We start from the raw sequence: 23,436 nt of genomic DNA on the forward strand, positions 1-23,436 counted from the left end.
GGTAACACTGTTGCCGTGACAACCTCACTTTTCTTCCTCATCTCCCATCTTCCTTCCCCTCACTGACCCACATAGCCTCAATATTCCACCCTCATCCCCTTAAACCATTATCATTTAAATGTGCTTCACCCGCTCCCATCAATAGCCCCACAGAACACTGATTACTTCACCTCTTTTAGCGGAGGGGGCTTTTATGCCCCCTACATTACACAATTACCGCAACCATTCTTAGAGGGGAAAGGCTATATCCACTCACAACATTTGGGCAATTTCATCAAGATTTCACCCCATGCGCTACCACCATCTATCAGGACACCCGCCTGTCCCCCTAGTCGGATCGAGAAAAAAAAGGGGGAGCCTGGTGACAAAATGACGAAAAAGGGGGTCGGTGTTGGAGGGAGGGAGGGAATAGTTCTGTGGCAGCACCAAAGCCATTGCTGCTGTTGCAGAGGAGGAGGAGAGAAAACCTTAAAGAAGATGAGGAAGCAGGGTGATGGATGGGCGGAGACCCGGAGGCAAGAATTCGGAGGGCTTGGGGGGTAACAAAAAAACAAGAAAGCTTGAAATTGACAGAGAACCAGTAAGTGAAGAACACGAGGGATGAGAAGAAGACAATTTTAACCAGAGAGATTAAAACGAGGCCCGGCGGCCTAAAGGGGGACATACATTTTCAGGAGTTGTAAGCACCACGCCGATGGGGAAGAGATGGAGGAGGGGAGAGGTGGGTTGGAAGGGGGCAAAGAAAAGAAAAGATACCCCAAGAAGAACATGGAAGAGATACATGACTAGACAGAGCAGCATACTGCCACAATATTTGTGTGATCGTGCGAATAGCAATGGGGGAGGTTAAGCTGCATAATGATCAAGACTTTTTAGGGGGAAGATGGATGGGAACATGGGTACACAGACAAATGTGTAAACAATGTTATTGTGTTTGTCTATGAGGTAGCATGGCAACAGGAGGAGGGGGAAGAGCAGGTGGATGATGGTGGAAGGGTGGGGCAACATAACATCACTTCTGGTGTTTCTTGGAGGGCACCAGTTTGAATGACTTCCCTTTCTGGGAAAAGAAGGAAAATTATACAAAGCAGGCCATTTCAGATCATGGCATCGTACACTAACAACTAAATCTGCAATGAGAACTAGTCCTATTTCTTGTGTGATGCACTTGCCAATCTAACTTGCGTTTGTTTGTTTGTTTTTTGTTTGTTTGTTTGTCTGCTTGTTTGTTTGTTTGTTTGTTTGTTGTTGTTGTTTTTGATAAATCTAGAAGATACAAAGGCTGTTTGAAAGAAGTCTTCTCATATGAACAATTCAGTGGATGATTCCTTTATACCACAACCATTTTAGAAGAATCATGCAGTCACATCAATATTATATGTTATATACAGAAAGAGGGCCAACAGAGATTGCGGGCACAATTTTGTAGAATGGAACAAGACACCATATTGAACAGGGACTACAGCCTTTATCTGAGAAAGTTAATTTATCTCTCATACCAAAAAGATAATACAGTCCATTCAAATCTTCAAAATGTCATTGAAAATTTAAACATATTTTCATTTGCATCAAAGTCAGTCAGCAGAACTATCATATATTCATGACGGTGTATAGAGTACTAGTATTTGGTTGGTATTCATCCTTGTTTGGGTCAATTTGATTGATTTTCACACATTCCATAAAGTATCATCACACACCTGGACAATTTTCGTACAACATGAATCACTAGCAGACACAACACAAAATATTTCAATCCATAATAAATGCAAGGATACTTTCCCACAGTGCATTTCCTGTTGATACTATACATAATGCCAGACCAAATCATCATTTGGCTTTCTATCTCATTATATGCATAGGGAGATGGGTATTCAGTTCAGCACAAGTAAGAATGCAACAATCTCTGGTTCATTACAATTTTTGTTCTTCGATTGCAGTGTTAAATGGACAAGGAATGAAATTTCACATAATTAACGCTTACTAAAATTCAGTCATCACAAGAAGGCAGCATTGCAAAAATTTAACATAGGATATGAAAGAATAGAGAAAGTTTAAATCTGTGGTTTAAATTATTCCTTTAAGTCCAATCCTACAAGTGGATTTTTTTTTTCTTCATCTCCTCAACTTATGGTCCCCTAAATCTCTGCCAACAATTACCCTGGTCTAATCAATCAAAGCCGAGATGGAGAGGAAGGCCCAAGATTGATACATAGGGGAACGGAGCAAGACGGATGAAGGGAAACATAGGGAGGAGGAGGGAAGACAGGAGGGGGTAGGGAATGAGGAGCAGGGGTGGAATAAGGAAGGGAGGAGGAAGGGGAGGTGAGGGCAAGGGACGGTGATGAGGAGAAGGAGAGGATGGGGAGGAGGAGGGGTGTGGTAGAGGGGGGCAAAAGGGGGTAGAGAGGTGGAAGAAAAGGGAAGAAGATGATGGGAGGAGAGGGAGGAGGAGGAGGAAAGAGATAAGAGTTGGAAGGAAGAAAGGGGTGATGATAAAGAGGAGGAGAGGGGAAGGGGAAGAAGAACAAGAAGAGAAAGGGAGAAGGAAAAGAGAGGAAAGCAAAAGGGAGGGGTATTTTGAAAGAGGAGGCTGTGAATAAAGATAAGGGGGAAGGCGTAGGAGAAGGAGAAGGGAAAGGAGGAGGGAGAGGAGGGTGAGAAAGGGTAGGAGGAGAAGAAAAGTAAAGATGATTAAGAGGGTAAGGGAGAAGAAGGAGGAGATGAAAGATGAGGATGGATAAGGAATAAAGGGAAGGGAGTTTAGAAAAGAAATTTAAAAAAATGTGCAAAGTTTGAAAACAACCTGAATAAATCTCAAGCAAAGTACATTTTGGACAACGAAAGAAGTCAAAACAAATCACGGCCAACATAACTATTTGATTTGAGTAAACGATGGCAAATCAAGGAAAAGCTTTAAGAAGTTGAAAACGAGGAAGAAAAATAAACATCAATTTGAAAGATGTTTTGTTACATGCTGGAAATGGGTCTGAAATGAAAGGTTCTCATAGAATGATTGGACAAGGAGGACGCGACAACGTCTTGGAGGAGGAAAGGAGATGATGAACGGAGTGGGGAACGCTCCGGCCTCGATGGTTACATGTTAAATGAGGGGTAGGATTCTCGTCATTACCCCTAATGATGTTGACGGCGAAATTGGCAGCAAAAATGGGGAAACAAGGTGCAGTGGGCCGATGTGAACGGAAGCGCAATGACAAACCATCAATCAATCAGGGCGCAGCGCTTGCCATCCGCGAAACGACTTTCGTCCCGGCTATAACAAAAAAAAATGGAGAGAGGGGCAAATGAACGCATCTACAGCGCTGGCTAAACGATTCGGACGATGGAAGTTAGGGGGCTAGAGGAGGAGGAGGAGGAAGGGGGAAGATGGGGATGGAATGAATGAAGGAATATATGAAAGAGACACAAGAATGAGAAAGAGCAAAAAATCAGAAACTGTTACAGAGAAAGAAAGAGAGGAATAAAGGAATTATATGAATAGAAAAGGAATCGGAGGGGAAGGAGTATATAACATAAAAAATGCAAATAAGTGAAGGCAGGATATGAAGAAAACATGGGACAGAGACAGACAAGCAATACACACATACAGACAGACAGGCACAGAGAAAGACAGGAAATGAAAAGGAACATATGAATAGAAACCTAGATTGAGAAGGATGTGGTAAACATAGAGGCAACAAGCATGATAAGAAAGAGATATAGATGGAACAGAAAAGGAAGAGGAGGAGGAGGAGAGATACAAATCAGCACAGTGAAATATATAAAATAACAAACATATGAACAGAAAGATATTCTGAAGAATACAGGGGAAGAGCATAAAGGATCAGAAACAAGAGAAGAAAAAGGTACAAAGAGACTAGCGGAAATCATGAAAAGAATGATTAGCATAGATGGATGGAAAGGCAAAGAAAAGGGAGGGGGACAACTGGGTGGCCGAGATAAATAAGAAGTTAAACAAAGAAAAAGAACAATGAAGGGAAAGAACAAAGGAACGACATCGGAATGAAATCACCGTAATACTCCAGATTGCATTTTACTCTGGGAAGTAGGAAAACAGAGTTCTCCCCCTCCCATTCCCCCACCCTAACTGAATGTGCACACACACTTGACTCTTTTTTCCCCCCTTTTCCTACTTCGAATGCAAATTGCATTTGACTGATTGCTGCAATCTCGGGGAAATTTGGTGGCTCTAATACATCCATTTAATTTCCCTTATCCGAGTAAATGTGACAAATTGAAATGGATTTGCTCAAAGGAAAATCAACGCAGAGATATACAGTGTTCACAGCTGCAGGCCCGAACGGTATGTACAATGTCTAAACAACACACTTCCAAATGCTTAAAGTAAATGTTTGGGTGTGTTCACATTTGAAGGGAGTTTTCTCTCTTTCTTTTGAAATATCACTCATTACATTTCAACATTCATCTGTCGAAATAAAAAAGAAAGAAATCAACTAACTTATCTTTTTACAGTACAAGAGATAGGGCCTTGTTGCAGAAATACACAATTAATGTACTTACTGACATATGTGATGTGTCATCACAAAAGTCATATAATGTCAGGAAGATCATTCTTCAGTCTTTAGCAGATATGAATTCATCAGATGCGAAGCTTTAAACTGATATATAATTTGTTCTATTGCATTAAAAAGAATTTTTTTAAAGAATTAAAAGAAAAAAAACTGTAAAGGTCTTACTGCCAAAGTCTACTGTACACACATTTTTTTTTCTCCTGTTGTGATCTCTGACATTATATGGGTAACATGATGACGTACCATGTTTATAATGTATTTTACTCACATTCTAATTATCTTCTTATCTAAAGTTTGTAAGGAATGTGATCAATAGCAGAGCATTGACACGGCAACATGCAATGATTTGCGTATGTTTCAACTTAATATTGTACACCATGTATATAGACATGAAATTACACACACACACTCACACATACACACACACAAATTATAGGCATATTCATAATGTAGGGCTCAACACAAATGGTGGACCGGTGGCCCAGGGCCACCAAAAACGCACGTTGGGCCACCAAAATTTCAGAAATGAAGAATTTGGTGGCCTGATCGGGCCACCAAAAAAGGTCGGGTGTTTGCCTTTGGGCCACCAAAAATAAAAGTTAGTGTGGAGCCCTGCATAATGTCACACTAGGTCAGAGAACAAGCCCTCTTGGTTTGTTTTGTTTTGTTGCTGGTTTTTCTTTTTTCTAGAAGAAGATGGAAGAATAAACAAGAAAAGAGCAGTATGTTTACATCTACCATAGATGGCTGGTGTGGAACTTTCTTTGAACTGTTCAGTTTCCATCATATCACACAATCACTGTTGTTTTGAGGCTCAGCAATGGAATGAATGAAAATGAAATGTGCTCATATCAACAATTATGTTGACAACTTGTCGTGTGTGTTGCAGTTGTGTGCGTTGTGTGTGTATGTGCATTCTCAAACACTAATAAACATATGCATATCTTTAGCAGTCTCTTGTGTGTAAGTGTGGGTGTGTTTGTGCATGTCTGTTGTGTGTGTTTGAGCATGCATGGTTTGTGTGTGATCCTGTTTGCGTGTTGTGTGTGTTCACATGTTTTCATATTTTGTATTACATTAATTTGTCATGATTGCTGTAACTGAAAAAAATGTGATATTTCTAAGGAATAGAAATTGATTTGATTTGATTTAATTTGATTCTGTGTGTGTGTATGCGTGTGTGTGTGTGCATGCATGCACAAACATCCCTTCAATACTTGTATGAAGTTAATTTCATGACTTTCTTAAGACTTCCTTCATTATAACTCAGATAGTAATTACTTCTGTGCCATTATGTGTGTCTATGACTTATATCACTTGCATGATGATGAAGAGCTAAAAAACTACAATGAAGTGCGACAATGAATAGATAAAAATTCTCTATAAAGTTCAAATGAAATAATGGAAAAATCAGATACTATAGAAATGATCCAACAAATAATGGCCATTACAAGAAAGACACTAAAATAAAATGGTACGATGAACAGGGACACAAAAGGTAGGTCTACAAATTTTCACTGCCACACATAAAAGGAAAAAAATGTGAGATATATTTACTCATGCATCCTGTTAAAGTTCTTGAAGCGTTAATTTCTTATCAGCTCTTTGGCTTTGGCCATTATCATGTTTTCATTGAGAGTTCTGTGTTACCGAAATGTCTTATCTTGCGCATGATGGCAAATGCCAAAAATTGTTTCCCAACATTGAAAAATCGGTGATGGCACGAGTTGACGGTCGGGGTGTGACGAGGGCGACCCCGAAAAAAACTTGCGCGGCAACTCATTGCCCTGCCTGAAACAACACGACATGAAATCATAGCTCGGCAAACAGACGAGGAAATGTTTTCTGACAAAATGGTGGATCCTCCAGCAGGGCGTGTGGATCTACCTGGTGCTGGATGGGGGCCCGGGAGGGGAGGGGAGGGGAGGGAGGGGTCCAAGGAGATGGGAAGAGGGGAGGAGGAGAGAGGCGTGCTAGATGAGAAACGAAACAGAAGGTGGGACGGTCACATGGTGCCGCCTCGCTCGCTGGTATTCCACATGATATTTGGATTGGGGTGGTGTGCTGGCTGGTATTTAGGACAAGGGGGTCATGGAGTCTACCTCGTTGAAACCTTCCTCCCTCAGGGACGTGGAGAGAAGAAAGAAAAGAGATGGAAACAACTACAAAGATAGAGGGAATGAAAGAAAGAAAGAAAGAGACCTCGGGAATTGAAAAAGAAAAGAGGCATACACAAAAAATGAAAAAGAGAGAGAAAAAAAAAACAGTTTGCAAGAAGCAGTGACAGATACAATATGAAAGACACAGAAAGATGTGTAAGACAACAGCCTGGGAAACGGGTGGGGGCAGGGACTTGGTTAGGAAAGGTGATGAAGAGTGAAAGTATGTATACTTGGAGAGAAGACATAGAAAAAAAGTTTTGGTTTAATACAAAAAAGAGAAAGGAGTAAAATGTTTCTGGTAATTCAATATGACACATGCGAACGGGGGAGTATATATGCACCAATACATTTCTTCTGCCTGATTTAAGTACTTCGAGAAGAATGGAGGGATAAGAAAAAGGGTTTCTCAATAGTGGTATGTCAGAATGAATTATTGCCTCAAAATTAGTCACTTTAAGATTATACTTCAATTCATCTGTTTAAGCTCTTACAAATAGTACAGACAAACTTAAACCATGTTTGAGAATGAAAAAAAAAAGTACATTAATAATGAGTCTCCCCCGTAAAATCATCATAGATCATGTAGGTGTGTCCCATTGAATCACCATTTAACTCTTTATGTGCCACGTTCGCACATCCGACTCAGTCGACGGCGTGCCACCTTCGCATATTCCGCTCAAATGCACAAACCCGCCCAAACCCAACCATAAATCGCCAAATGCCATAGTACAATGAAAGCGTTTCTCGCGATTCCGTTCCTCTCGTCTATAGCTTGCATTTTATGTGGTGATTGACTAACAAGCAGTGTTTCATACTGGATTTACATGCAAATTCTAAGTTTCTGTCACTGCTTTGTGTGCAAAAGTCATTCATTTACAGTAATGTAGCTACTCGGCATTTGAAAGAAAAGCAATTATACATTTGTCATAGAATTTACATCAATGCAAAGCTTGGCATTTTCACTACAACTTTGCTCACTTTGTCTACAATATAACATAAATCTATAAACGTTATGTAGATTTGAAAAACAGAATGTTTTCTCAATGCATGACTACGTTGGTGTCTCATAATAATGTGGCACACGGGGGATTTCCACCATGGCACATAAAGAGTTAACAATTTGGGGTATATCATTGAATCACCATTGAACAATCTGGAGTCCCCCTTTGAATCACCATCAAACTATCCAGAGTATCCCATTGATTTACCATTGATCCAGATGGGGTATCCCATTGAATTACCAATGAACAATCTGGGGTACCCCATTGATTTACCATTGATCCAGATGGGGTATCCCATTGAATTACCAATGAACAATCTGGGGTACCCCATTGATTAACCATCGAACCAAATGGGGTATCCCATTGATTTACCATTGATCCAGATGGGGTATCCCATTGAATAACCATCAAACCAGATCGGGTATCCCATTGAAGTGCCACTGAACAGTCTGGGGTATCAAATTGAATTACCACTGAACAATCTGGGGTATCCCATTGAATCACCATCAAACTATCCAGAGTATCCCACTGATTTACCATTGATTCAGATGGGGTATCCCATTGATTTACCATTGATCCAGATGGGTTATTGCATTGAATTACTAATGAACAATCCGGAGTATCCCATTGAATCACCACTGAACAGTCTGGGGTATCCCATTGAATTACCAATAAACAATCTGGGGTATCCCATTGAATCACCAATGAACAGTCTGGGGTATCCCATTGAATAGCCATTGAACAATCTGGAGTATCCCATTGAATAACCATCAAACCAGATCAGGTATCCCACTGATTTACCATTGATCCAGATGGGGTATCCCATTGAATAACCACTGAACCAGATGGGGTATCCCATTGAATCACCATTGAACAATCTGGGGTATCCCATTGAATCACCATTGAACGATCTGGGTATCCCATTGATTAACCATTGAACCAGATGGGGTATCCCATTGATTAACCATTGAACCAGATGGGGCATCCCATTGAATCACCACTGAACAGTCATAGGTATCCCATTGAATCTTCATCGAACAATCTTGGGTATCCCATTCAATTATCAATGAACGATCTGGAATATCTCTTTGAATTACCATTGAACATCAGAAGTTACCCTTAACCTGTTGAGGACGGACTGATTTTGCTGCAACACGCATTTCCCATAGACACCTGCCTGAGTATACTCGGAACTCATCCTCAATGGGTCAAGAAAAGGAGCTTTTTGGCCAAATTCTTGTCAAGTTTTTTTTTTTTTTTTCCTGGCTTTTCATTGGGAGTTCATCGTAGTGTCATATCTTAGACTAAAGAAATTCAACTGGGGTGTCTGCATTACCCTTAACCAGTTGAGGACGGTTTGATTTTGCTGCAACACGCATTTCCCATAGACACCTGCCTGAGTATACACGGGACTCGTCCTCAATGGGTTAAGAAAAGGAGCTATTTGGCCAAATTCTTGTCAAGTTCATTTTTTTTTTCTGGCTTTTCATTGGGAGTTCATCGTAGCGTCATATCTTAGACTAAAGAAATTCAATTGGGGTGTCTGCATGAAAGTGGTGAAAATCACCTGAAAAGGGTATAAGCCAATGATCAGCTGATGCTACAGCATTCTCCCATGGGGTAGGAGGGGTGGGGAAAGGGGTGAAGGAGGGGGGTAGGGGAATACCTCACTTGTATCAGGTGGATACTCAGAGAATCAGGGGCGGGTGCCACAAAGCTTTGAGAAGTGAGCAGAGGTGATGTGGCAGTGACTGGGTCAGAGAGAACATCAATATCAATATTATTGCACCAGGCACTGCATGTTGGACGGGCTCCAATTTCTGCTTTTCAGCGACACGGTTCAAGAAGCGACATATGTGCGAAAAAAATTGTCGTTTTTTTGTTTTGTCCGCTGGGAGTCCGCTGGGATAAACACTGCACAGCACAGTTCAGAATTTAGCAAGATGGTATTTATTTGTCCGGGGAAAATATAGAAATAATAGGAGTCACACATGTGATTCCTGATTCATAACACAACGTAGACGGTAACATTGAGGTCATGCATGTAGGAAGTTGACATGACTGCATTTTAAACCTGATAGATGCCTCAAAGTGATCTATATGATTGAATACCAATCACTGAAGACGAAAAAAAAAAAACCAGAAAGATGATGGAGAAAAGGAGGAGATGATGGAAAAGAGAGATGCTTTGAGTAAAAAAAAAACCAGGAAAAATAAATACAGTCTCTATACATCCCTTATTGTCTGATAAAATTTTTGATAAAGAGGATGAGGGAAATAAAGAATCAAAAATTTTCACCATCCCTTTGCCCTTACAAACACCCTTAATGTCCACAGATAGAAAGCGATCCCTGGAGGGGGGACATATTTTTGCCCGGGAGGGGCGGGTCAGGGGGGCACTGTGTGTCAACATGGTGAGGAAGAAAGCATAATATCTTGGAAAGTCATTATCACCCTCTCCTTCCTTGGGGGAGAGATAGAGACTGAGCTCATTTCTTAACCCAGTCAATACCACTTTAGTTCCAAGACTACGCACCGAGTACAACTGGACACCCAGTAAATGTTCTCATCAAAGCAAGATAGTAAAAAAGAGACATTTGCCATGAATATCGAATGGATAGAGTTACTTTTCATTTTGATCTATATTCTTTTTTCCTTTTCTCTCTGCGAGTAAGCTTACGACAAGAATCATGAATGTTCTCATATGTCTATCACACTTGGGGATTGGCATTATTCATCTTAAAGTAATACTTGTCTTGAGGCAACTGACAACAATTCTTGATGAACTTTTCGTTGTTGTCACGTCAGGGGCGGATCTAACTTTTTGCTAAGGGGGGGGGGGGGGGGGGGGAGTTGACTCAATGACAAGGACGATGTGGAGTATACTCCATGAGCCACAAAGCAGCAAAGTCTGAGGGGGTGGAGTCCAGAGGAGGGTGCCCCCCCCCCCCTCTTGTTTTTTAACCCCCCTGTAAGTGATGTTATCCTAGCATCTACTACACATTGGAGACCATTACAGAGTGCTATACAGACATACTGTGTGGGTCTAGACACATAATGACATTTGTGATGGTGCATCTGTGCATGTGTTTTAAGCCGTTGAGGACGGGCTGATTTTGCTAGAACACGCATTTCCCATAGACACATGCTTAAGTATACTCAGGACTCGTCCTCAATGGGTTATTGGACTATCATACATGTGATGCCAATGTGACAAGATATTATCCCTTTACGTAGCATCTCAAACTCTGCCTGTGAACTTTGACGACATCAAACATCCCGCCATCTTTAATAGAGCTGAGGAGAGATTTTTGTTACTACTGAGTATTGGACAGAGAATATATCACAAAATATATATATTTTTTTTTTAACCTGAGGATGGAAATGAGACAGGGATTGTAAGAAGGTAAAAGATGAGTGTGGGAAACAATATGGGATGAACATAGAGAGAAAAAGAAAGATAGCAGATAGACAGACAGACAGACAGACAGACAGACAAACAGACAGAGAAATGTGTACAAGCAAAGGAAACGATGGCATGTCATAAGAAGAGAGAGACAAAGAGAAGCATACAGAGAGGTAGGGGGAGGTGATAATTCAAGTCATTCAGAAAGTTACAACAATAACAGCAAGAACAGTAATAACAACAACAACAACAACAAGACAGACAAAATAGATCTTTTCAAATTGGAAAGTTGCCCTGCGTCCCACAATGGATCAGAAAAATTTGCACGGCACGGAAGAAGCACAAAATTGGAGAGAAGACGCTGTTTTCAATGATGATGATGATGATGAAGGGAGCGCAATGACAGAGAGAAGAAGAGAGATGGTTTGGGAGGGAAGGGAAGAGGAGGAGGAGGAGGAGGAGGATGATGGGAGAGGGGCGAGATAAGAGGAGGAGGAGAGACAGGCAAAGATCAAAAGCTTAGCATGGAAATCTGGGTTGATGGTGGAGTCAAAATTAGGCTGGGGGGGAGGGGGAGGGGAGGAAATCGGAAGAGGAAAGAAGGCATTTCTGGTTTGCTCAGCGGCGGCAATCTCGCTTGGAAAAAATTAATTTCCTTCTTTCTGGAGCCAAAGACTTGCTCTGGGAGCTGTATAGCAGGTTCGCACGGCCGCAACGGGGGATGGAAACGCGGGTACAAAGCTGAGCATCGGTATATTCGTTTGGCAGCCATCTTCATTTCTTCCAAGACAATTATCTGCATTGTATATTAAGTCTCGCTTTCTGATCAATATAAAAGAAGACGAGATGTAAAAGGCTATTTTAGCTAACATGATTCATGAAAAATGAATGGAAAATGTTCATCATTGTGGTAGTAACTGAAAGAATAAAGCATTTTTGTGTTAACCTCACTTTGTGAGACAACAGATTAGTTTTACTTTTTCATGATTGAATTGGTCACATGAGTTATATATTGTAAGTGTTAATATGGAACATGAACACTTACAAGAACTGCATACATACATACATACATACATACGATAATTATGTCATGTATCCATATCTCATTACCAATCTCAATGGTTATCTGAACAAGGATTACTGTACACGCTGTTATTTTTGCATACAGATATTTTTGTGAATGAGGTCATAGACATTTTTGCGAGATGTTGTTTTCACGAATTGATGCTGACGCTTTAATGTAAATGCGCTATAACCCTCGTGCATGGAGACATTTTCGCGTGTTGTTAAAGTCATGATCCAACTGCGATTCGTGAAAATCACAAAAATAATAGCTTATATTGTAACACTTTCACATTTTGATGTCGACAACTGCATCTCCACAATTCTTACCTTAAAGGACAAGTTCACCTTCATAAACATAAGGATTGAGAAAATGCAACACTACTAGTAGAACACATCAGTGAAAGTTTGAGGAAAATTGGACAATCGATGCAAAAGTTATGAATTTTTTAAATTTTTGTGTTGGAACCGCTGGGTGAGGAGACTACTACAGCTTGTGAATCATATGCGTACAACAGTATAAAGAAAATGTAAAAGAAATTTCAACATTTTTTCACTTTTTTCGTATAATAAAAGAGCACTTGACTTGCCTCTTTCTAAAGGCAGGGGGAATAATATTACCCATAACATTTATCGGTAACGAGTCAGGGGAATGTGTCCTTTTTTCAAAAGATGGAATTTTGTGAAATTCTCTTTACATTTTCCTTATATTGTTGTACGCATGTGACATCTAAGTTATTCATACACTGCAGTAGTCTTCTCATCCAGCGGGTACTGCACAAAAACTTCAAAAATTCATAACTTTTGAACGGATTGTCTGATTTTCCTCAAACTTTCAATGATGTGTTCTACTAATATTGCTACATTCTATCAATCCTTATGTTAATGAAGGTGAACTTGTCCTTTAAAGTATGTTTGCATATATGCGTGCATGTGTGTGTGTCTGTAAAGTGTGCGTGTCTGTATTATGGGTTGTGGGTGTGCGATGATGTGTGTTGATTTGGTTCTCTTTGCCTTGGTTTATGTCATCACTGTTATCGCCCCACTCTTCTCTTGCACTGTAATTTCCCCCTGCGTAGTGTAATCTCCTGTGCCTTTGAATGTTTCTAAAACAGATATACAGCGCTAAAAAAAAATGCAGTGGATCATTTATATCATCATTATTCATCATAATCATCATCATCATCATCATCATCACCATCATCATCCTCATCATCCTCATCCTCATCATCCTCATCCTCATCATCCTCATCCTCATCCTCATCATCCTCATCCTCATCATCATCATCATCATCATCATCATCATCATCCTCAACATCATCTTCATCATCATCATCATCATCCTCAACATCATCGTCATCATCATCATCATCTTATTTCAGAGAATGCAGGTTTATACTGCAGTGCAAGGAACCTCAAGGTACTAGAGGATTAACCCATTCCATACTAAATTTTGAAATCCCCATAGACTTAAAACACAGGCCACCAGGTTCCCGTATTGAACGGGTTAAAAGGGAAAGAAACCCAAACACAGTGTATGCATTGCACATGCACATAGAGTTCATGCAGCAATGATAGTAGAACACATTAGTGAAAGTTTGATGAAAATTGGACAGTTCATTCAAAAGTTATACATTTTTAAAGTTTTGGTACAGCCATCGTTGGATGAAAGGACTACTATAGTTAGTGACATCACATATGGAAAATGTATTAAAAGAAAATAGAGATTCCACAAAATGTGACTTTTTATTAAAAGTCAACATTCCCTTGACTTGTTACATAAATATGTTAAGGGTAACATTATTCCCCCTGCTCTCTGAAAGAGGTAAGTCAAGAGCTCTTTCATTACCTATGTTCAATGCCCTTTCATTCAGAATGACATTTGTGGTATATGGGGCATTAATTGGCAGCCAATCTTTAGTATAAATACAAAAATTACGTTACGAATCTGCTCAAAATACCCACTAAAAACTGAATGCTATGTGTCTTATCATTGACATGAAATACATAATTAGATAATAATTTCAATACCAACCATCAAATGTTGGGGGGAAAAAGGTAATAAACATTTGTCTTCAATTTTGATTTTGAAAAGGTTTATTTGAATAAAAGCTGTTGTGCTACAAAGCAGCTGAATTGCAGCATCTTTTATAATATACACAACAAAACCACATGAAAAATATAAACCTCACCCAAAATCCTATACGATATGCACACAAATCTATACAGACGGGTAAACTACTCCATATCTTCTGCAGATAGATATAGTAAATCATCAAATATACTACTGTACAACAGCACTGACATTATTCTACCAAAAATCAAATTAAAACTGATCCCATCTAAAATATGTCATTTCATTTTATATCATAGCGCCATGTACCAATGAATATACATGTATACCAATAGCTTACACAATCTACAAATTCTGAAAAGAAAGGCAAAAAGAGTGTCACCAAAAACTGAATTAAAAAAAAAAAGAGGGACATGGAAAATATTTGTGGGAGTCTTTGAAAAAGCAGAAATGTGTCCAAAGCTGGGAACAATGCACTTTCCTCTGCGTCCTCGTCCGGTGACGTGGTAGGACCCCTCAAACGCCCCCCCCCCCCCCCCCCCTTTTCCATGTTGACACTCGCTCAATGCAAAACGTGCCAGCACATTTGATTTGCTGGGCGATTCGCTACAAAATTAGGCTTACCCAAAGAGAGATAGAGAGAGAGACAGAGAGACAGAGAGACAGAAACACAGACAAACAGACAGAGAGAGAGACGTATAGAGGAGGAAAAGAGAGAGAGGTAGAAATGGAGATTAAAAAAAAGAGACAGGGAAAGAATGGGATTAAAAAATATAAAACGTAGGGGAGCAATGCCATTTTCATTCCCTCCTAAGAACCGAGGTCGGTGCATAACGACCCCGTCAAATTGATTAGCCCAGACCAAATATTTGGACGGCGATTGAAGAGCGCTGGTCCATTCGTGGTGCTCCGGCAGGATTTAGCCTCAGACACACGTACCGTCGTGGCTCTGCCACATTTTTTGCTCTCTCGGCCCACGAGCTCGAAAAAATTTGTAACTTTTGTGTCTTTTCTTGTGACTTTTTTTCCCTCCTTTTTTTTTCTTAAACCCCCGTTGCTGCTGTTTGCTCGCTGGACGACTCATTTTGAGGTTTTGTTTTATTCTCTTGTCCCTGTGTTTGTAGCTGTTAATCTGAGATTGTGGGCTGACCGGTGCTCGTCAGACACGTGGCCGTGATTAGTATTGACAGAACATACATCTGATTCACTAATAACAATCTTATAGAGCCTCTGATTTTCTGCCTAAAATAAATGTCATGTCCCAATGCCATTACTACTGTTCTGTACACAGCTACTAAAATAGATCTCTCTTTTTAATGATTTGTTTCCAAATTTACTAGATTTCCCCAATGCCGTTTTGATGGTGACGACAAGGTTCTTTTACCTGGATGACAAGTAAGTCTCTAGTGTCATTTACACAGACTTTTAAAATCACTAGACGTTGATTGCGATCCACTTATTTTTTTCATCTGTTCAGATGGACCAAAACATATTGCTAATTAGCAATTGTGATGGTTCATTGACCAAACTGCGCATGCCCTAAATCTGCCGAAATCGTGACCCTTGCCCATGTGTTCGTGCTTTCTTGTGATGTGTGTTTCAACTCATGGGATAAAAATCTCTTTCTCAAATCATTGTGATTATTTTGAAATAATCACAAGATTTCTTGGGATTTCAATCACGATGGTGATCGTGCTACCAAGTGAGATCTTTATGTCTACACTAGCGAAAAATCTATAAGATTTTGATCATAATGCAAATCTCGAGATTCCGATCCCGCTAATTTGCATCAATTTAAATCTCACTACAGAGAAGATACACTCCTTTTCATCACTTTATAAGTCAAGCATCAACACATTCAATGCCTGATATGAAAACAATAACAACAAACAAAACTAACGATCAACAGGCATGTAAACCTTTGAATGCTCTACTACGCTCTCTTGTAAATGTCAAGTGTAAACAATGCAATTAATAGTGATAACTCACTAGTGTAACAAGTTCTGAATTAAGCTAGAGGACATGCATGACAAAACATACACTATATTAAACCTCTTGGTAGATTTCTGTATCACTTGCATAGAACCTGATTAAAAACCATGTGTACACAGTGAACATAGATAAGCAAATGAATAGATGAATAGATTTATTGTCAATAGATTTATCGTAAAAACTATACGATTTAGGAAAAGTATACTTTGTGATATGTTTTACAATTTTGCTGGATGGAAATAAACTACACAGACAGATAAAAGAGCATATATTTGGATAAATGCACATGTATTACGTGTGTGTGCATGTGTGTGTGTGTGTGTGTGTGTGTGCGCGTGTGTGTGTGCGCGTGTGTGTGTGTACGCATGGACACACAGCACTGTGATGTTCAGCCCCATCAACCCTTTTTTGTCCAGTAACGACTCATATAAAACAATACATGGAATGCAGTGTGCTGTCGAGTATTACTCATGCAGACATCACACCTTCCCCGTCTCTCCAAGGCCACGACAACATTTCTCAGCAGAAATGTCCATTGCTCTGATTCTATTCCTATACATATAGGACCATCTCTCCCTCCCCTATCCCCCCTCCCCCTCCTGCTTCCCCCCTCCCCCCTTCTCCGTCACTCTTACTTACACAGCTGAGTCCAAAACGACCCTAATCTATGTGCACATATTCATACCGCAGTGCAGCATCAGGAGCAGTAGCCCCTCAACACCACACATCCTTCGTCACAAAGGAAGAAAATTAAGTTTTCGAACGTGGCGGCCACGAAAAAAAAAAAAAAAAAAAAACGAAAAGAAAAAAAAACGAAGAAGAAAAAAAATTTACACACGGACATGGCGAGAGACAAAAGCCGGTTGCTTGCATGGTCACGTCTCATTGCTATGCTGATCGGCAGGATTGCGTTGTGGCGAGGTGGGGGGGGGGGGGGGGGGGGGGAGGGAGGGGGGGAAGGGAGGGGGGAGATGGGAAGGCTTCCACACCAACATTTCTCATCCCAGGACGTGCCTTTTGGGTTTCCGACCGTGGGATGCTCTCTCTCTCTCTCTCTCTCTCTCTCTCATACACCTCTTCGGACAGCTATATCTATCCGCTGATCTTACGGATCTTGGCCAATTCGGCGAGGGGGGGCCAGCAAATTATGCGGCATAAATGCGAGCAGAATGCATGAGGATGAGTCGATGTCGATCCGTAATTTGCCGGGGATAAGGTCACTCTGATGGTGTATTTTCCTTTTCTAGCGATGAAAAGGAATGATGTCTTATTCCCGTAAGCACTGATTTCTTCCCCTTCCCCATCCCCCCCCCCCAAAAAAAAAAAAAAAAATTGTAAGTGTTGACATTTGACCTCTGTAGGAACGGCATAACACTACACCTCTGGATTTCTCCAAGGTGATTGTATTTCCTATCAGCCATCAAATTCCAGCTAAGTTCTAGTTCTGCATTTGTATTTTCTCATTATAAAAAGCCCATTTTTAACCCGTTAAGGACGGTTTGATTTTGCTACAGCACGCATTTCCCATAGACACCTGCCCGAGTATACTCGGGACTCGTCCTCAACGGGTTAACAAATAAAAGATGAAAATTAACTCTGGATGTTGATTCATAGCACTTTACAATACATTCAACACTTCATCAAGACTAGAACTGGGGTCTAAATCACATAATAGCCCTCAGACCGATTATGACATCTTGGACGATTCTTGAAAAGGGTTTAAAGATTACCTTAAAATGTAAATTTCACGGTTGCATTGCTGCCATATACCACACCCAGACATGAAGAACAGACAAAACCCTCAATCCCATGAAATCGAGGAAACTTGGGAAGTAATATAAGCAGCAATAATGTGATCTTCTCTATCCGGGGTGGCCTCTTCAGTGTTGCCACTGCTCTACCAGAGGGCCATGCCATTGTCATTACCGGAGCACTGTCATGTACCAATCTGATACACCTGGGTCGGAAGGGACATGGCGGGTTAAACTATTTTGTCCAAGAATTTGACTGGATTTGAACTTGGAACCTCCGACTACATATTCCAACGTGATTCGCCGAACTGTCCTCATGTAGACAGGCACCAGGTAAAGGTGGGGTAATGATGATAGGAAAGGACTTTTGGAAGAACAACAGATGTCAGTGTCCAGTCGCATCAAGTCATGTGACCTGTCCTGGTCACATGACACTAATGTCACTTCACATGTAGTGCTCTGCATGTGGCCTTTTAAGTACAAAGTGAAAAAACATTTGACTCTTTTTTTTATTTGCATGGAGAGACATTGATTTTCTCCATCTTGAAGGATGCCTACAAATATCCGAAATGCTGAAAGTGTTGATAAGTTTAAATCATTGCTGAAAACTTACTTATTTACTCAATCCTAATTTTTGGTGCTGCTTCTGTTGTTATATCATAGGTACCTCGTGCGGTATTTTAATTTAATATTTTTTCTGTATTAATGCGCTAAGAAATGTCAGTATTAAGCGCTATATAAGTGTTATTTATTATTATCATCATTATCTTGGTTGTTTTTGGAATATCGTGAGCATAGCTATAAAAACGCAAACCTCTTGTGCAGAAAGCAGTCAAATTGCCCAAATTGGCTGTGCACAAAGTAAAAATGATCAACCTCCTTCTATGGAGCTCTGTGTTAGCTAGGTGAAAGATAAAGAAAGAGCAAGAGAGAAAAAAAAACACACACACACCCACGTAAACCATCATCACACATGTCCACACACATGAAAAGTAAAAAAGAGCAGGATATCAACCGAAGCAAAGAAATACAAATTCCACTCACCTAAAAACAGGCCAGACAGCTGGTGAATTCACAAACATAGACTATATATTTCCCTACCAAATATGTCTGATACAACAAAAGAAAACAGACCAGTACACCTGTTACGTCGAGCAATTTTCTAGATACAGTGCAAGCAAATATTTGAAATGCAATTTTCACGCAGCCAGCACAATTGTGTTTGCAAGAGTAATATTTGACAATGACCAAAAAAAAAAAAGCATCTCAATGAAGTTTGTGTAAACACAGCCGGCATTAAGCATGGATTAGAAGATGACTTGTGGAATGGTGTAATAGCACAATCTCGAAAACATCGTCTTTCGTCTTTTCATTTGGCCCGATGTAAGTCTTAGGTGTTATTACAATCGTAATTATCATTATTTACAAGTGTCAGCCCAACCTGTATGAAATTGAAAGAGCTTCTGACGATGATTATTTGCCCTTCACATAAAGTGGGTCAGTCATTGTCAAGCAGGGAGTTAAAGTCTAGAGGAATGCATTTATGAATGAATCTTAAAAGATTTGGAAAGTGAAAGGAAAGTCTGGAAAATATTAGCACACACTACACAAAAAAAAGATGATCTTGGAAAAATACATTAAAGGGATGGTATAGTATTGGTTGAGGTGAAAATTCAGCTATTAACTTTTTGCGAGATAATGGGGAACCACTTTATGAGATGATAAAGAGCATTCAATTCAAAGAGGAATTCAACATTTATGTGATGAAAATCGGTTCTGAAATGGCTGAGACATCCAAAAACAAAGTGAAAGAAAGTGGTCCTAATAAAAGGTGGGTCCCACCTTTTATTAGGATCGCTTTGTTTGGGTATCTCAGCCATTTCAAAACCAATTTTCATCAAATAAACTTTGAATTCCTCTTAGAATTATATGAAGAGTTTGTTTGTAAAAACCGATAAGTCCATTTTTGAAGATTTTGAAGTACGGTCTCTGTCATAAAGTACAAAACAATACCTTTTAAATGATATATTGGTCACAACATATAAAGGTACATTTTTGAAGTTATGATCAAAAGAAGCAAAAATTTTCTTATTATTCTCTTTATTTTTCTTGACCTTCAATTGCAAATATCTCCATTTGACAAATATGGACTTATTGTTTTTTGCAAACAAACTCTTCATATGCTCTTTCATATTTCATAAGAGGATTTTCATCATTAAAAAAATATATATCATCATAAAAGAAGTTGGAAAACTGAAGTCCCATCTCAACGGAAACTGCACCATCCCTTTCAAACATATTCTGATCAATATCATAAAATGAAGGAGATTCAGAGATTGGGCCTGTAATTTCTTGGTTGATTTAACAGAATTGCAGGCTTTTATTCCCCCCAATAGTGTAGTGGTAGTATGGGGCTAGAGACAGAGTCACTAACGCTTGTCGTATGAAGCAAAATTTTGTTATCATAACGCCACTCTCTGTCACTTCCCTCTCACTCGCACAATTCTTTTTTTCTTCCCCCCAAACGATGTACTGCGATGTCATTGATTAAAACTTGGTGAGAGCCAAGCACGGATGAAGAGAAAAGTCAATGTTGAAAGTTGAAATAAAAAGTTCAGTGTGACAGTTTACATAAACACCTGCACCTCATTTTTTTTTTTTTCGTTTTGTCCAATCTCCTTTTCAAAACACTTCACCAGCGATTCCGCTCGAGACTTGGAAATTATCGCGGACTGTGTGCATGCCTGGCATTCCGCGAGATGATAGCGCAAGCGCTAATTTCTTCTGGACATTTTCCGCTTAAAAGAGGGAGAGAAAAAAAAATGACTGACCTTTTCTAGCACTGGTTCTCAGAAGAGAAAAAAAGTCACACAAAGAATTTGACATCCTTTTTTTAACACTAATTTGCAACGGGAAAAATGTTGCAATTCCAAATTTTAGTGACCTTGACAGAGAAACTTGCATTGCATTTTGGAAACCCATTATATCATTGCAATCAATAATCAATGATTGCTTCACTGAATTATTTTTATTCTTTTTGAATTAAAAAAAAAAGAGACATTGTTATTGTTGAAAATTAAATGGCAAAAAATATTTTATGCATGTCTGTGTGTGGATGAATTCTCATTTTCTCTCAGAAAAGAATATGGAAAATATATATCTTCTTTCTCTATTCAATTCTTGTAAAATAGTGTGAGATTGTGATTACAGTCTGTAGATGGAATATTATCCTCCTTCCCCCACTTTATATATTTTCTCACTTTACTGCAGACTTCAGAAATAGCTTTCTTTCTTTTTCTGGTGAAACTCTGGCACATACCAAAAAAAAAAATGGAAGGATTAGCACAAGTCCCAATGTTTGCCATTCGGGTTAGGCGAGCGCGCTCGAGTCCAGGATACACGAGCCTGTAATCATAAACACTCAAGGGTGGCGACAAGCGAGAAGGGTCATAAAAGTACTTTTCCGCGAGGTTCACGCCAAAAACCCCAAAGTTATTTCATGCCGATATCTTGCGTGCAGCTCCACTGGATCCTTTTCTCGATACTGCACTCCAGCGCACCAAAAGTGGACATCTCAGAGCCAAGTGCAACTATTGTGAATTCTAAAAATATCATTACGGCTTTGATTGTCAATGGTTTAGAGTCCCTCTCTTTCCTTTGTGTATTTGTTTCTATTTGTGCATCGCAGAAATAGCTTGTCCCTAAAATAGAATAAATATTTGGCTGAGTCTCTCAAGTACAACTTAAATCTGTCATTCTGAAAACTTTTAATTCACATTTTGTCCTCTCCTAATATATTTCCTTTGATCTTCTCTTTCTTACTCATATTCTTTTTTTTTCTATATAAAAAAGGAAATACCCTACATATTCTGAATACTAGATCTGCAGGAATTTGTACCATGAATATAATGACAAATGAAGTAGTGCTGCGAACAGATGATACAAGTAACAAATGACATACATAGTTGTAATTGAAGCTTCTTTGACCAATTGCATGTCCGGGCACTCAGCTGTAACTTACCATGCTATTTCATCAGCATGCGGATCATTCTTAAAATCTTGACCTATATTAAACTGCAAACTAGACAGCCCACTCAGGCATAGCACTGTACCTCAGTCCAATAGGAATTCCATGATGACACAACAGAGGGTTTAGTTGTTGTTGTTTTTTCGAAGGGGAATGGGTTTTCTCTATTCACTTGCAATTCGTTTCCAGACATTTGTGCCAATTGCCACAGAAAACACTCCGGAAGGCACGCTGATCAGCGAACAAAGCACACCTAAGGTTAATCACATAGAACCAACCAGATAAGGAACTATTGTACTTGAGCAAAAGAGCCAATCACTGCTTTTGGTTTGCTACAATGGATTTTGTGCATCATCTCCACATCTGGGGGCACAGTCTATCATCCTCTTGTGTCTCTAACACTTTCTTACCTCACTACATAGCTAACTAAAGTTGAAAGGCAACCTTACTGAGGTATTCAAATTTACATTTTTCCTCCCTCTCTCCTATTAACCTGTTGAGGATCAGTCCCATGTATACTCGGGCAAGTGTCTATTAATAGGAAATGCATATTGTAGCAAAGTCAGCCCATCCTCAACAGGTTAAGGTTAGAGTAATGATCTCTTACTAATTTCACGTAATATATTTCAGTACCTATTATTCTCTTGGCATATTCTAAATGCTGCTATGTTGGGTAAGTCCCTGGCACACTATCTGGCTGTCAGAAACAAATTTTAACAGTTTGTGCTGAAAAGGTTTGCATGTAATCTAAATATCTTTAATAACTAAACACTATTATGATTTGTCCCATTTTGCATGGTAACAACTTTGAATTGTAAAAATGAGACTGGCACAAAATAAAGAATCCGGTTGTTCTACTTCAGTTGTTTTGAAGTTAGGAGTCGCCTCTACCACAAAACCTCATCACCTGCGATTACCGAACACCACCGCGAAACACTTTGTTTTCGCGTTATAATGTACCCCTTGGTAGTCAAGATGATTACGTTGGGGATTGGTGTTTACCTGTGGAATAACTATTTACACGTGGGATTTCTGTTTACCAGTGGGATTAATATTTGCCTTTAGTCAACTCCAGATGATTGAATCAAGGGGATATTTCACATAGCGAAAAAAAAAATGTCAATTGGCATAAATATGGGTTGAATGACTTCCCAATATCAATGCCTAATAATGAGCATGCAGTGGCATTTATGGAGTATTCCCCCAAATAAATATAATTTTTCAACCATCACTTGATTCCAATATGCATTTACTGACTACAACTCCAGGACCTGTGGAGTGCACAATATTGACAGTATTTCAAAGAAGCACTCCTGATGAGGAATAAGCAATAAAATTTTTTTTAAAAAGGTTACATATTGCATATTCTACTTAAAACTTTCTTCTTAAAACAAACTTATATATAAAGAAA

The 23,436-nt window shown here is 39.5% G+C and overlaps 1 protein-coding gene across 3 annotated transcripts in view; it reads right to left on the reverse strand.

Moving 5' to 3' along the window:
• LOC139716061 (protein phosphatase EYA1-like) overlaps positions 1-23,436 on the reverse strand; it is a 418,852-nt gene that overhangs the window by 212,480 nt on the left and 182,936 nt on the right. The gene's annotated exons all lie outside the window — the stretch shown is intronic.

The sequence above is a fragment of the Diadema antillarum genome, unplaced genomic scaffold (genome assembly GCF_040938485.1).
Source record: "Diadema antillarum isolate AM-2024a unplaced genomic scaffold, OU_Dant_1.0 scf00000006, whole genome shotgun sequence".
In the NCBI taxonomy this organism is placed as follows: Eukaryota; Metazoa; Echinodermata; class Echinoidea; order Diadematoida; family Diadematidae; genus Diadema; species Diadema antillarum.